This window comes from Pelobates fuscus, chromosome 4 (genome assembly GCF_036172605.1).
Source record: "Pelobates fuscus isolate aPelFus1 chromosome 4, aPelFus1.pri, whole genome shotgun sequence".
In the NCBI taxonomy this organism is placed as follows: Eukaryota; Metazoa; Chordata; class Amphibia; order Anura; family Pelobatidae; genus Pelobates; species Pelobates fuscus.
In genome coordinates, this window is record NC_086320.1 from 14871166 (window position 1) to 14887059 (window position 15894).

The window sequence follows — 15894 nt, forward strand, 5'->3', positions numbered from 1 at the left end:
GAGGGAAAGCATCCTTCAGAGTAGAACTGAACAAGTAACCTAAGGAATTCTACTTGGGAAAAGTGCACCAATTAACAGCAACAAGAAAAAAAACACATGTCCTTCGAGCCGGAAATGAACCAGCAACCTAAGGATTTCTATCGTATACCAACTACAGTACTCTGCTCTACAAGAAAAAAAAAACACATGTCCTTCGAGCCGGAATTGAACCAGCGACCTAAGGATTGCTACCGTATCCCAACTACAGTCCTCCGCTCTACCAGCTGAGCTATCGAAGGTAATTTGTGAATTTACTCAATGTCAAAGTAGGAAATTTTTGAAGAATCAGGTAAGCAGTTAAACCGTTTGCAACATGCTGCTGTGGCAATGACATCCAGGTCAACAAAAAGTTCAAACTAAGCACCCTTCCTTTAAAAGAAGAATCAGCCACTGGAGAATGCGGGCATCGATCCCGCTACCTCTCACATGCAAAGCGAGTGCTCTACCATTTGAGCTAATCCCCCACTTTTCTGCTCTCATGCCGTATAGCTTGTGACCCCAGAGGCAGAACCAGAGACAAAAAAAGGAAATGCCTTGAAAAGTCAAAGCGCTAGAATGCAGATTTTAAGCCTGCCAAGCTCTTAAACTTTGCGTACCGATAGAATATAGAGCATGATACTGAGAGGATGAAGACCAAAAAAACAAAAGGCAATTGAAAGAAAAATGTAACAGCAGGAACAAGCAATGCCAGATCTCTACGCAAGGACCTCCTCTCCCCTTAAGAAAAATAAACAATGAAAATGAGGCAAAGAATCCTTCAGGGCAGAACTGAAGCAGCAATCCGAGAAACGCTATTTGAGGGAAATGGGAGAAGAAGTAGTGGGATGAGTGAAATATGGGAATTTACCAAGCCACCAGAACAAAAAAAAACAACATGTCCTTTGAGTTGGAATTGAACCAGCGACCAAAGGGGAAAGAAAGAAAATACCATGAAAAGGCAAAGTGCTAGAATGCAGTTTTTGTGGTTGCCAAGGTAAGGCAAGCAAAGGCCAATAAAATTTCTCATTGAGTTCAACTTTTTTACATTTCTAGTTGTGTCTAAGAATTCCTCTTGAATCGTGCATGTAATTTTTGTCAAATGTGGAAGTATGCAAATAACGAGATGGAGATGGACAATCGATGTAAGCTTGTTGTTCATGTTAGATTTTTTCCAGCATTGCTATAGCAACTAGTTCAAGCAAACGCTTTGAAAAAAAGACTTATTGGAGAATGCGGGCATCGATCCCGCTACCTCTCACATGCTAAGCGAGCGCTCTACCATTTGAGCTAATCCCCCACATGTGTGTCACATCAGCTCTGTGTACCGGTAGAATATAGAACATAATACAAGACGGATGAAGGCAAAAACCAAAAAGGCAACTGTAAGAAAAAAACCAAAGCAAGAACAAGCAATGCCAGGTCTTTATGCCAGAACCTCCTCTCCCCTGAAGAAAAAGAAGCAAAGAAAATGAGGGAAAGCATCCTTCAGAGTAGAACTGAACAAACAACCTAAGGAATTCTACTTGGGAAAAGTGCACCAATTAACAGCAACAAGAAAAAAAACACATGTCCTTCGAGCCGGAAATGAACCAGCGACTTAAGGATTGCTATCGTATACCAACTACAGTCCTCCGCTCTACCAGCTGAGCTATCGAAGGTAATTTGTGAATTTACTCAATGTCAAAGTAGGAAATTTTTGAAGAATCAGGTAAGCAGTTAAACAGTTTGCAACATGCTGCTGTGGCAATGACATCCAGGTCAACAAAAAGTTCAAACTAAGCACCCTTCCTTTAAAAGAAGAATCAGCCACTGGAGAATGCGGGCATCGATCCCGCTACCTCTCACATGCAAAGTGAGCGCTCTACCATTTGAGCTAATTCCCCACTTTTCCGCTTTAATCCCGTATAACTTGTGACCCCAGAGGCAGGACCAGAGACAAAAAAATGAAATGCCTTGAAAAGTTAAAGCGCTAGAATGCAGATTTTAAGCCTGCCAAGCTCTTAAACTTTGCGTACCGATAGAATATAGAGCATGATACTGAGAGGATGAAGACCAAAAAAACAAAAGGCAATTGAAAGAAAAATGTAACAGCAGGAACAAGCAATGCCAGATCTCTACGCAAGGACCTCCTCTCCCCTTAAGAAAAATAAACAATGAAAATGAGGCAAAGAATCCTTAAGGGCAGAACTGAAGCAGCAATCCGAGAAACGCTATTTGAGGGAAATGGGAGAAGAAGTATTGGGATGAGTGAAATATGGGAATTTACCAAGCCACCAGAACAAAAAAAAACAACATGTCCTTTGAGTTGGAATTGAACCAGCGACCAAAGGGGAAAGAAAGAAAATACCATGAAAAGGCAAAGTGCTAGAATGCAGTTTTTGTGGTTGCCAAGGTAAGGCAAGCAAAGGCCAATAAAATTTCTCATTGAGTTCAACTTTTTTACATTTCTAGTTGTGTCTAAGAATTCCTCTTGAATCGGGCATGTTGTTTTTGTCAAATGTGGAAGTATGCAAATAACGAGATGGAGATGGACAATCGATGTAAGCTTGTTGTTCATGTTAGATTTTTTTCCAGCATTGCTATAGCAACTAGTTCAAGCAAACGCTTTGAAAAAAAGACTAATTGGAGGATGCGGGCATCGATCCCGCTACCTCTCACATGCTAAGCGAGCGCTCTACCATTTCAGCTAATCCCCCACATGTGTGCCACATCAGCTCTGTGTACAGGTAGAATATAGAACATAATACAAGACGGATGAAGGCAAAAACCAAAAAGGCAACTGTAAGAAAAAAACCAAAGCAAGAACAAGCAATGCCAGGTCTTTATGCCAGAACCTCCTCTCCCCTGAAGAAAAAGAAGCAAAGAAAATGAGGGAAAGCATCCTTCAGAGTAGAACTGAACAAACAACCTAAGGAATTCTACTTGGGAAAAGTGCACCAATTAACAGCAAAAAGAAAAAAAACACATGTCCTTCGAGCCGGAAAGGAACCAGCAACCTAAGGATTTCTATCGTATACCAACTACAGTACTCCGCTCTACAAGAAAAAAAAGCACATGTCCTTTGAGCCGGAATTGAACCAGCGACCTAAGGATTGCTTTCGTATACCAACTACAGTCCTCCGCTCTACTAGCTGAGCTATCGAAGGTAATTTGTGAATTCACGCAATGTCAAAGTAGGAAATTTTTGAAGAATCAGGTAAGCAGTTACACCGTTTGCAACATGCTGCTGTGGCAATGACATCCAGGTCAACAAAAAGTTCAAACTAAGCACCCTTCCTTTAAAAGAAGAATCAGCCACTGGAGATTGCGGGCATCAATCCCGCTACCTCTCACATGCAAAGCGAGTGCTCTACTATTTGAGCTAATCCCCCACTTTTCCGCTCTCATGCCGTATAGCTTGTTACCCCAGAGGCAGAACCAGAGACAAAAAAAGGAAATGCCTTGAAAATTCAAAGTGCTAGAATGCAGATTTTAAGCCTGCCAAGCTCTTAAACTTTGCGTACCGATAGAATATAGAGCATGATACTGAGTGGATGAAGACCAAAAAAACAAAAGGCAATTGAAAGAAAAATGTAACAGCAGGAACAAGCAATGCCAGATCTCTATGCAAGGACCTCCTCTCCCCTTAAGAAAAATAAACAATGAAAATGAGGCAAAGAATCCTTCAGGGCAGAACTGAAGCAGCAATCCGAGAAACGCTATTTGAGGGAAATGGGAGAAGAAGTAGTGGGATGAGTGAAATATGGGAATTTACCAAGCCACCAGAACAAAAAAAAACAACATGTCCTTTGAGTTGGAATTGAACCAGCGACCAAAGGGGATAGAAAGAAAATACCATGAAAAGGCAAAGTGCTAGAATGCAGTTTTTGTGGTTGCCAAGGTAAGGCAAGCAAAGGCCAATAAAATTTCTCATTGAGTTCAACTTTTTTACATTTCTAGTTGTGTCTAAGAATTCCTCTTGAATCGTGCATGTTGTTTTTGTCAAATGTGGAAGTATGCAAATAACGAGATGGAGATGGACAATCGATGTAAGCTTGTTGTTCATGTTAGATTTTTTTCCAGCATTGCTATAGCAACTAGTTCAAGCAAACGCTTTGAAAAAAAGACTAATTGGAGGATGCGGGCATTGATCCCGCTACCTCTCACATGCTAAGCGAGCGCTCTACCATTTGAGCTAATCCCCCACATGTGTGCCACATCAGCTCTGTGTACCGGTAGAATATAGAACATAATACAAGACGGATGAAGGCAAAAACCAAAAAGGCAACTGTAAGAAAAAAACCAAAGCAAGAACAAGCAATGCCAGGTCTTTATGCCAGAACCTCCTCTCCCCTGAAGAAAAAGAAGCAAAGAAAATGAGGGAAAGCATCCTTCAGAGTAGAACTGAACAAGTAACCTAAGGAATTCTACTTGGGAAAAGTGCACCAATTAACAGCAACAAGAAAAAAAACACATGTCCTTCGAGCCGGAAATGAACCAGCAACCTAAGGATTTCTATCGTATACCAACTACAGTACTCTGCTCTACAAGAAAAAAAAAACACATGTCCTTCGAGCCGGAATTGAACCAGCGACCTAAGGATTGCTACCGTATCCCAACTACAGTCCTCCGCTCTACCAGCTGAGCTATCGAAGGTAATTTGTGAATTCACTCAATGTCAAAGTAGGAAATTTTTGAAGAATCAGGTAAGCAGTTAAACCGTTTGCAACATGCTGCTGTGGCAATGACATCCAGGTCAACAAAAAGTTCAAACTAAGCACCCTTCCTTTAAAAGAAGAATCAGCCACTGGAGAATGCGGGCATCGATCCCGCTACCTCTCACATGCAAAGCGAGTGCTCTACCATTTGAGCTAATCCCCCACTTTTCTGCTCTCATGCCGTATAGCTTGTGACCCCAGAGGCAGAACCAGAGACAAAAAAAGGAAATGCCTTGAAAAGTCAAAGCGCTAGAATGCAGATTTTAAGCCTGCCAAGCTCTTAAACTTTGCGTACCGATAGAATAGAGAGCATGATACTGAGTGGATGAAGACCAAAAAAAACAAAAGGCAATTGAAAGAAAAATGTAACAGCAGGAACAAGCAATGCCAGATCTCTACGCAAGGACCTCCTCTCCCCTTAAGAAAAATGAACAATGAAAATGAGGCAAAGAATCTTTCAGGGCAGAACTGAAGCAGCAATCCGAGAAACGCTATTTGAGGGAAATGGGAGAAGAAGTAGTGGGATGAGTGAAATATGGGAATTTACCAAGCCACCAGAACAAAAAACAACAACATGTCCTTTGAGTTGGAATTGAACCAGCGACCAAAGGGGAAAGAAAGAAAATACCATGAAAAGGCAAAGTGCTAGAATGCAGTTTTTGTGGTTGCCAAGGTAAGGCAAGCAAAGGCCAATAAAATTTCTCATTGAGTTCAACTTTTTTACATTTCTAGTTGTGTCTAAGAATTCCTCTTGAATCGTGCATGTTATTTTTGTCAAATGTGGAAGTATGCAAATAACGAGATGGAGATGGACCATCGATGTAAGCTTGTTGTTCATGTTAGATTTTTTTCCAGCATTGCTATAGCAACTAGTTCAAGCAAACGCTTTGAAAAAAAGACTAATTGGAGGATGCGGGCATCGATCCCGCTACCTCTCACATGCTAAGCGAGCGCTCTACCATTTGAGCTAATCCCCCACATGTGTGCCACATCAGCTCTGTGTACCGGTAGAATATAGAACATAATACAAGACGGATGAAGGCAAAAACCAAAAAGGCAACTGTAAGAAAAAAACCAAAGCAAGAACAAGCAATGCCAGGTCTTTATGCCAGAACCTCCTCTCCCCTGAAGAAAAAGAAGCAAAGAAAATGAGGGAAAGCATCCTTCAGAGTAGAACTGAACAAGTAACCTAAGGAATTCTACTTGGGAAAAGTGCACCAATTAACAGCAACAAGAAAAAAAACACATGTCCTTCGAGCCGGAAATGAACCAGCAACCTAAGGATTTGTATCGTATACCAACTACAGTACTCTGCTCTACAAGAAAAAAAAACACATGTCCTTCGAGCCGGAATTGAACCAGCGACCTAAGGATTGCTACCGTATCCCAACTACAGTCCTCCGCTCTACCAGCTGAGCTATCAAAGGTAATTTGTGAATTCACTCAATGTCAAAGTAGGAAATTTTTGAAGAATCAGGTAAGCAGTTAAACCGTTTGCAACATGCTGATGTGGCAATGACATCCAGGTCAACAAAAAGTTCAAACTAAGCACCCTTCCTTTAAAAGAAGAATCAGCCACTGGAGAATGCGGGCATCGATCCCGCTACCTCTCACATGCAAAGCGAGTGCTCTACCATTTGAGCTAATCCCCCACTTTTCCGCTCTCATGCCGTATAGCTTGTGACCCCAGAGGCAGAACCAGAGACAAAAAAAGGAAATGCCTTGAAAAGTCAAAGCGCTAGAATGCAGATTTTAAGCCTGCCAAGCTCTTAAACTTTGCGTACCGATAGAATAGAGAGCATGATACTGAGTGGATGAAGACCAAAAAAAACAAAAGGCAATTGAAAGAAAAATGTAACAGCAGGAACAAGCAATGCCAGATCTCTACGCAAGGACCTCCTCTCCCCTTAAGAAAAATAAACAATGAAAATGAGGCAAAGAATCTTTCAGGGCAGAACTGAAGCAGCAATCCGAGAAACGCTATTTGAGGGAAATGGGAGAAGAAGTAGTGGGATGAGTGAAATATGGGAATTTACCAAGCCACCAGAACAAAAAAAACAACATGTCCTTTGAGTTGGAATTGAACCAGCGACCAAAGGGGAAAGAAAGAAAATACCATGAAAAGGCAAAGTGCTAGAATGCAGTTTTTGTGGTTGCCAAGGTAAGGCAAGCAAAGGCCAATAAAATTTCTCATTGAGTTCAACTTTTTTACATTTCTAGTTGTGTCTAAGAATTCCTCTTGAATCGTGCATGTTATTTTTGTCAAATGTGGAAGTATGCAAATAACGAGATGGAGATGGACAATCGATGTAAGCTTGTTGTTCATGTTAGATTTTTTTCCAGCATTGCTATAGCAACTAGTTCAAGCAAACGCTTTGAAAAAAAGACTAATTGGAGGATGCGGGCATCGATCCCGCTACCTCTCACATGCTAAGCGAGCGCTCTACCATTTGAGCTAATCCCCCACATGTGTGCCACATCAGCTCTGTGTACCGGTAGAATATAGAACATAATACAAGACGGATGAAGGCAAAAACCAAAAAGGCAACTGTAAGAAAAAAACCAAAGCAAGAACAAGCAATGCCAGGTCTTTATGCCAGAACCTCCTCTCCCCTGAAGAAAAAGAAGCAAAGAAAATGAGGGAAAGCATCCTTCAGAGTAGAACTGAACAAGTAACCTAAGGAATTCTACTTGGGAAAAGTGCACCAATTAACAGCAACAAGAAAAAAAACACATGTCCTTCGAGCCGGAAATGAACCAGCAACCTAAGGATTTCTATCGTATACCAACTACAGTACTCTGCTCTACAAGAAAAAAAAACACATGTCCTTCGAGCCGGAATTGAACCAGCGACCTAAGGATTGCTACCGTATCCCAACTACAGTCCTCCGCTCTACCAGCTGAGCTATCAAAGGTAATTTGTGAATTCACTCAATGTCAAAGTAGGAAATTTTTGAAGAATCAGGTAAGCAGTTAAACCGTTTGCAACATGCTGATGTGGCAATGACATCCAGGTCAACAAAAAGTTCAAACTAAGCACCCTTCCTTTAAAAGAAGAATCAGCCACTGGAGAATGCGGGCATCGATCCCGCTACCTCTCACATGCAAAGCGAGTGCTCTACCATTTGAGCTAATCCCCCACTTTTCCGCTCTCATGCCGTATAGCTTGTGACCCCAGAGGCAGAACCAGAGACAAAAAAAGGAAATGCCTTGAAAAGTCAAAGCGCTAGAATGCAGATTTTAAGCCTGCCAAGCTCTTAAACTTTGCGTACCGATAGAATAGAGAGCATGATACTGAGTGGATGAAGACCAAAAAAAACAAAAGGCAATTGAAAGAAAAATGTAACAGCAGGAACAAGCAATGCCAGATCTCTACGCAAGGACCTCCTCTCCCCTTAAGAAAAATAAACAATGAAAATGAGGCAAAGAATCTTTCAGGGCAGAACTGAAGCAGCAATCCGAGAAACGCTATTTGAGGGAAATGGGAGAAGAAGTAGTGGGATGAGTGAAATATGGGAATTTACCAAGCCACCAGAACAAAAAAAACAACATGTCCTTTGAGTTGGAATTGAACCAGCGACCAAAGGGGAAAGAAAATACCATGAAAAGGCAAAGTGCTAGAATGCAGTTTTTGTGGTTGCCAAGGTAAGGCAAGCAAAGGCCAATAAAATTTCTCATTGAGTTCAACTTTTTTACATTTCTAGTTGTGTCTAAGAATTCCTCTTGAATCGTGCATGTTATTTTTGTCAAATGTGGAAGTATGCAAATAACGAGATGGAGATGGACAATCGATGTAAGCTTGTTGTTCATGTTAGATTTTTTTCCAGCATTGCTATAGCAACTAGTTCAAGCAAACGCTTTGAAAAAAAGACTAATTGGAGGATGCGGGCATCGATCCCGCTACCTCTCACATGCTAAGCGAGCGCTCTACCATTTGAGCTAATCCCCCACATGTGTGCCACATCAGCTCTGTGTACCGGTAGAATATAGAACATAATACAAGACGGATGAAGGCAAAAACCAAAAAGGCAACTGTAAGAAAAAAACCAAAGCAAGAACAAGCAATGCCAGGTCTTTATGCCAGAACCTCCTCTCCCCTGAAGAAAAAGAAGCAAAGAAAATGAGGGAAAGCATCCTTCAGAGTAGAACTGAACAAGTAACCTAAGTAATTCTACTTGGGAAAAGTGCACCAATTAACAGCAACAAGAAAAAAAACACATGTCCTTCGAGCCGGAAATGAACCAGCAACCTAAGGATTTCTATCGTATACCAACTACAGTACTCCGCTCTACAAGAAAAAAAAGCACATGTCCTTTGAGCCGGAATTGAACCAGCGACCTAAGGATTGCTTTCGTATACCAACTACAGTCCTCCGCTCTACCAGCTGAGCTATCGAAGGTAATTTGTGAATTCACGCAATGTCAAAGTAGGAAATTTTTGAAGAATCAGGTAAGCAGTTAAACCGTTTGCAACATGCTGCTGTGGCAATGACATCCAGGTCAACAAAAAGTTCAAACTAAGCACCCTTCCTTTAAAAGAAGAATCAGCCACTGGAGATTGCGGGCATCAATCCCGCTACCTCTCACATGCAAAGCGAGTGCTCTACTATTTGAGCTAATCCCCCACTTTTCCGCTCTCATGCCGTATAGCTTGTGACCCCAGAGGCAGAACCAGAGACAAAAAAAGGAAATGCCTTGAAAATTCAAAGTGCTAGAATGCAGATTTTAAGCCTGCCAAGCTCTTAAACTTTGCGTACCGATAGAATATAGAGCATGATACTGAGTGGATGAAGACCAAAAAAACAAAAGGCAATTGAAAGAAAAATGTAACAGCAGGAACAAGCAATGCCAGATCTCTACGCAAGGACCTCCTCTCCCCTTAAGAAAAATAAACAATGAAAATGAGGCAAAGAATCTTTCAGGGCAGAACTGAAGCAGCAATCCGAGAAACGCTATTTGAGGGAAATGGGAGAAGAAGTAGTGGGATGAGTGAAATATGGGAATTTACCAAGCCACCAGAACAAAAAAAACAACATGTCCTTTGAGTTGGAATTGAACCAGCGACCAAAGGGGAAAGAAAGAAAATACCATGAAAAGGCAAAGTGCTAGAATGCAGTTTTTGTGGTTGCCAAGGTAAGGCAAGCAAAGGCCAATAAAATTTCTCATTGAGTTCAACTTTTTTACATTTCTAGTTGTGTCTAAGAATTCCTCTTGAATCGTGCATGTTATTTTTGTCAAATGTGGAAGTATGCAAATAACGAGATGGAGATGGACAATCGATGTAAGCTTGTTGTTCATGTTAGATTTTTTTCCAGCATTGCTATAGCAACTAGTTCAAGCAAACGCTTTGAAAAAAAGACTAATTGGAGGATGCGGGCATCGATCCCGCTACCTCTCACATGCTAAGCGAGCGCTCTACCATTTGAGCTAATCCCCCACATGTGTGCCACATCAGCTCTGTGTACCGGTAGAATATAGAACATAATACAAGACGGATGAAGGCAAAAACCAAAAAGGCAACTGTAAGAAAAAAACCAAAGCAAGAACAAGCAATGCCAGGTCTTTATGCCAGAACCTCCTCTCCCCTGAAGAAAAAGAAGCAAAGAAAATGAGGGAAAGCATCCTTCAGAGTAGAACTGAACAAGTAACCTAAGGAATTCTACTTGGGAAAAGTGCACCAATTAACAGCAACAAGAAAAAAAACACATGTCCTTCGAGCCGGAAATGAACCAGCAACCTAAGGATTTGTATCGTATACCAACTACAGTACTCTGCTCTACAAGAAAAAAAAACACATGTCCTTCGAGCCGGAATTGAACCAGCGACCTAAGGATTGCTACCGTATCCCAACTACAGTCCTCCGCTCTACCAGCTGAGCTATCAAAGGTAATTTGTGAATTCACTCAATGTCAAAGTAGGAAATTTTTGAAGAATCAGGTAAGCAGTTAAACCGTTTGCAACATGCTGATGTGGCAATGACATCCAGGTCAACAAAAAGTTCAAACTAAGCACCCTTCCTTTAAAAGAAGAATCAGCCACTGGAGAATGCGGGCATCGATCCCGCTACCTCTCACATGCAAAGCGAGTGCTCTACCATTTGAGCTAATCCCCCACTTTTCCGCTCTCATGCCGTATAGCTTGTGACCCCAGAGGCAGAACCAGAGACAAAAAAAGGAAATGCCTTGAAAAGTCAAAGCGCTAGAATGCAGATTTTAAGCCTGCCAAGCTCTTAAACTTTGCGTACCGATAGAATAGAGAGCATGATACTGAGTGGATGAAGACCAAAAAAAACAAAAGGCAATTGAAAGAAAAATGTAACAGCAGGAACAAGCAATGCCAGATCTCTACGCAAGGACCTCCTCTCCCCTTAAGAAAAATAAACAATGAAAATGAGGCAAAGAATCTTTCAGGGCAGAACTGAAGCAGCAATCCGAGAAACGCTATTTGAGGGAAATGGGAGAAGAAGTAGTGGGATGAGTGAAATATGGGAATTTACCAAGCCACCAGAACAAAAAAAACAACATGTCCTTTGAGTTGGAATTGAACCAGCGACCAAAGGGGAAAGAAAGAAAATACCATGAAAAGGCAAAGTGCTAGAATGCAGTTTTTGTGGTTGCCAAGGTAAGGCAAGCAAAGGCCAATAAAATTTCTCATTGAGTTCAACTTTTTTACATTTCTAGTTGTGTCTAAGAATTCCTCTTGAATCGTGCATGTTATTTTTGTCAAATGTGGAAGTATGCAAATAACGAGATGGAGATGGACAATCGATGTAAGCTTGTTGTTCATGTTAGATTTTTTTCCAGCATTGCTATAGCAACTAGTTCAAGCAAACGCTTTGAAAAAAAGACTAATTGGAGGATGCGGGCATCGATCCCGCTACCTCTCACATGCTAAGCGAGCGCTCTACCATTTGAGCTAATCCCCCACATGTGTGCCACATCAGCTCTGTGTACCGGTAGAATATAGAACATAATACAAGACGGATGAAGGCAAAAACCAAAAAGGCAACTGTAAGAAAAAAACCAAAGCAAGAACAAGCAATGCCAGGTCTTTATGCCAGAACCTCCTCTCCCCTGAAGAAAAAGAAGCAAAGAAAATGAGGGAAAGCATCCTTCAGAGTAGAACTGAACAAGTAACCTAAGTAATTCTACTTGGGAAAAGTGCACCAATTAACAGCAACAAGAAAAAAAACACATGTCCTTCGAGCCGGAAATGAACCAGCAACCTAAGGATTTCTATCGTATACCAACTACAGTACTCCGCTCTACAAGAAAAAAAAGCACATGTCCTTTGAGCCGGAATTGAACCAGCGACCTAAGGATTGCTTTCGTATACCAACTACAGTCCTCCGCTCTACCAGCTGAGCTATCGAAGGTAATTTGTGAATTCACGCAATGTCAAAGTAGGAAATTTTTGAAGAATCAGGTAAGCAGTTAAACCGTTTGCAACATGCTGCTGTGGCAATGACATCCAGGTCAACAAAAAGTTCAAACTAAGCACCCTTCCTTTAAAAGAAGAATCAGCCACTGGAGATTGCGGGCATCAATCCCGCTACCTCTCACATGCAAAGCGAGTGCTCTACTATTTGAGCTAATCCCCCACTTTTCCGCTCTCATGCCGTATAGCTTGTGACCCCAGAGGCAGAACCAGAGACAAAAAAGGAAATGCCTTGAAAATTCAAAGTGCTAGAATGCAGATTTTAAGCCTGCCAAGCTCTTAAACTTTGCGTACCGATAGAATATAGAGCATGATACTGAGTGGATGAAGACCAAAAAAACAAAAGGCAATTGAAAGAAAAATGTAACAGCAGGAACAAGCAATGCCAGATCTCTACGCAAGGACCTCCTCTCCCCTTAAGAAAAATAAACAATGAAAATGAGGCAAAGAATCCTTCAGGGCAGAACTGAAGCAGCAATCCGAGAAACGCTATTTGAGGGAAATGGGAGAAGAAGTAGTGGGATGAGTGAAATATGGGAATTTACCAAGCCACCAGAACAAAAAAAAACAACATGTCCTTTGAGTTGGAATTGAACCAGCGACCAAAGGGGAAAGAAAGAAAATACCATGAAAAGGCAAAGTGCTAGAATGCAGTTTTTGTGGTTGCCAAGGTAAGGCAAGCAAAGGCCAATAAAATTTCTCATTGAGTTCAACTTTTTTACATTTCTAGTTGTGTCTAAGAATTCCTCTTGAATCGTGCATGTTGTTTTTGTCAAATGTGGAAGTATGCAAATAACGAGATGGAGATGGACAATCGATGTAAGCTTGTTGTTCATGTTAGATTTTTTTCCAGCATTGCTATAGCAACTAGTTCAAGCAAACGCTTTGAAAAAAAGACTAATTGGAGGATGCGGGCATCGATCCCGCTACCTCTCACATGCTAAGCGAGCGCTCTACCATTTGAGCTAATCCCCCACATGTGTGCCACATCAGCTCTGTGTACCGGTAGAATATAGAACATAATACAAGACGGATGAAGGCAAAAACCAAAAAGGCAACTGTAAGAAAAAAACCAAAGCAAGAACAAGCAATGCCAGGTCTTTATGCCAGAACCTCCTCTCCCCTGAAGAAAAAGAAGCAAAGAAAATGAGGGAAAGCATCCTTCAGAGAAGAACTGAACAAGTAACCTAAGGAATTCTACTTGGGAAAAGTGCACCAATTAACAGCTATTTGAGGGAAATGGGAGAAGAAGTAGTGGGATGAGTGAAATATGGGAATTTACCAAGCCACCAGAACAAAAAAAACAACATGTCCTTTGAGTTGGAATTGAACCAGCGACCAAAGGGGAAAGAAAGAAAATACCATGAAAAGGCAAAGTGCTAGAATGCAGTTTTTGTGGTTGCCAAGGTAAGGCAAGCAAAGGCCAATAAAATTTCTCATTGAGTTCAACTTTTTTACATTTCTAGTTGTGTCTAAGAATTCCTCTTGAATCGTGCATGTTGTTTTTGTCAAATGTGGAAGTATGCAAATAACGAGATGGAGATGGACAATCGATGTAAGCTTGTTGTTCATGTTAGATTTTTTCCAGCATTGCTATAGCAACTAGTTCAAGCAAACGCTTTGAAAAAAAGACTTATTGGAGAATGCGGGCATCGATCCCGCTACCTCTCACATGCTAAGCGAGCGCTCTACCATTTGAGCTAATCCCCCACATGTGTGTCACATCAGCTCTGTGTACCGGTAGAATATAGAACATAATACAAGACGGATGAAGGCAAAAACCAAAAAGGCAACTGTAAGAAAAAAACCAAAGCAAGAACAAGCAATGCCAGGTCTTTATGCCAGAACCTCCTCTCCCCTGAAGAAAAAGAAGCAAAGAAAATGAGGGAAAGCATCCTTCAGAGTAGAACTGAACAAACAACCTAAGGAATTCTACTTGGGAAGAGTGCACCAATTAACAGCAACAAGAAAAAAAACACATGTCCTTCGAGCTGGAAATGAACCAGCAACCTAAGGATTGCTATCGTATACCAACTACAGTACTCCGCTCTACAAGAAAAAAAATCACATGTCCTTCGAGCCGGAATTGAACCAGCGACCTAAGGATTGCTACCGTATCCCAACTACAGTCCTCCGCTCTACCAGCTGAGCTATCGAAGGTAATTTGTGAATTTACTCAATGTCAAAGTAGGAAATTTTTGAAGAATCAGGTAAGCAGTTAAACAGTTTGCAACATGCTGCTGTGGCAATGACATCCAGGTCAACAAAAAGTTCAAACTAAGCACCCTTCCTTTAAAAGAAGAATCAGCCACTGGAGAATGCGGGCATCGATCCCGCTACCTCTCACATGCAAAGCGAGCGCTCTACCATTTGAGCTAATTCCCCACTTTTCCGCTTTTATCCCGTATAACTTGTGACCCCAGAGGCAGAACCAGAGACAAAAAAATGAAATGCCTTGAAAAGTCAAAGCGCTAGAATGCAGATTTTAAGCCTGCCAAGCTCTTAAACTTTGCGTACCGATAGAATATAGAGCATGATACTGAGAGGATAAAGACCAAAAAAACAAAAGGCAATTGAAAGAAAAATGTAACAGCAGGAACAAGCAATGCCAGATCTCTACGCAAGGACCTCCTCTCCCCTTAAGAAAAATAAACAATGAAAATGAGGCAAAGAATCCTTCAGGGCAGAACTGAAGCAGCAATCCGAGAAACGCTATTTGAGGGAAATGGGAGAAGAAGTAGTGGGATGAGTGAAATATGGGAATTTACCAAGCCACCAGAACAAAAAAAAACAACATGTCCTTTGAGTTGGAATTGAACCAGCGACCAAAGGGGAAAGAAAGAAAATACCATGAAAAGGCAAAGTGCTAGAATGCAGTTTTTGTGGTTGCCAAGGTAAGGCAAGCAAAGGCCAATAAAATTTCTCATTGAGTTCAACTTTTTTACATTTCTAGTTGTGTCTAAGAATTCCTCTTGAATCGTGCATGTTGTTTTTGTCAAATGTGGAAGTATGCAAATAACGAGATGGAGATGGACAATCGATGTAAGCTTGTTGTTCATGTTAGATTTTTTCCAGCATTGCTATAGCAACTAGTTCAAGCAAACGCTTTGAAAAAAAGACTTATTGGAGAATGCGGGCATCGATCCCGCTACCTCTCACATGCTAAGCGAGCGCTCTACCATTTGAGCTAATCCCCCACATGTGTGTCACATCAGCTCTGTGTACCGGTAGAATATAGAACATAATACAAGACGGATGAAGGCAAAAACCAAAAAGGCAACTGTAAGAAAAAAACCAAAGCAAGAACAAGCAATGCCAGGTCTTTATGCCAGAACCTCCTCTCCCCTGAAGAAAAAGAAGCAAAGAAAATGAGGGAAAGCATCCTTCAGAGTAGAACTGAACAAACAACCTAAGGAATTCTACTTGGGAAAAGTGCACCAATTAACAGCAACAAGAAAAAAAACACATGTCCTTCGAGCCGGAAATGAACCAGCAACCTAAGGATTGCTATCGTATACCAACTACAGTACTCCGCTCTACAAGAAAAAAAAGCACATGTCCTTCGAGCCAGAATTGAACCAGCGACCTAAGGATTGCTACCGTATCCCAACTACAGTCCTCCGCTCTACCAGCTGAGCTATCGAAGGTAATTAGTGAATTTACTCAATGTCAAAGTAGGAAATTTTTGAAGAATCAGGTAAGCAGTTAAACAGTTTGCAACATGCTGCTGTGGCAATGACATC

General features: G+C 41.4%; 9 non-coding genes across 9 annotated transcripts; all 9 read right to left on the reverse strand.

Annotated features, from left to right (window-relative positions):
- Positions 1–189: 189 nt before the first annotated feature.
- TRNAY-GUA (transfer RNA tyrosine (anticodon GUA)) lies at positions 190–278 on the reverse strand. The gene is given in 2 exon segments: positions 190–225; positions 242–278. It is a non-coding gene; the product is annotated as a tRNA-Tyr (tRNA).
- Positions 279–4564: 4286 nt separating this feature from the next.
- TRNAY-GUA (transfer RNA tyrosine (anticodon GUA)) lies at positions 4565–4653 on the reverse strand. The gene is given in 2 exon segments: positions 4565–4600; positions 4617–4653. It is a non-coding gene; the product is annotated as a tRNA-Tyr (tRNA).
- Positions 4654–5619: 966 nt separating this feature from the next.
- TRNAA-AGC (transfer RNA alanine (anticodon AGC)) lies at positions 5620–5692 on the reverse strand. The gene has a single exon. It is a non-coding gene; the product is annotated as a tRNA-Ala (tRNA).
- Positions 5693–7107: 1415 nt separating this feature from the next.
- TRNAA-AGC (transfer RNA alanine (anticodon AGC)) lies at positions 7108–7180 on the reverse strand. Its single transcript has one exon. It is a non-coding gene; the product is annotated as a tRNA-Ala (tRNA).
- Positions 7181–8591: 1411 nt separating this feature from the next.
- TRNAA-AGC (transfer RNA alanine (anticodon AGC)) lies at positions 8592–8664 on the reverse strand. The gene has a single exon. It is a non-coding gene; the product is annotated as a tRNA-Ala (tRNA).
- Positions 8665–10078: 1414 nt separating this feature from the next.
- TRNAA-AGC (transfer RNA alanine (anticodon AGC)) lies at positions 10079–10151 on the reverse strand. The gene has a single exon. It is a non-coding gene; the product is annotated as a tRNA-Ala (tRNA).
- A 1415-nt stretch (positions 10152–11566) lies between these two features.
- Positions 11567–11639, reverse strand: TRNAA-AGC (transfer RNA alanine (anticodon AGC)). Its single transcript has one exon. It is a non-coding gene; the product is annotated as a tRNA-Ala (tRNA).
- A 1414-nt stretch (positions 11640–13053) lies between these two features.
- On the reverse strand, positions 13054–13126 carry TRNAA-AGC (transfer RNA alanine (anticodon AGC)). The gene has a single exon. It is a non-coding gene; the product is annotated as a tRNA-Ala (tRNA).
- A 1096-nt stretch (positions 13127–14222) lies between these two features.
- Positions 14223–14311, reverse strand: TRNAY-GUA (transfer RNA tyrosine (anticodon GUA)). Its single transcript is given in 2 exon segments — positions 14223–14258; positions 14275–14311. It is a non-coding gene; the product is annotated as a tRNA-Tyr (tRNA).
- Positions 14312–15894: the final 1583 nt, after the last annotated feature.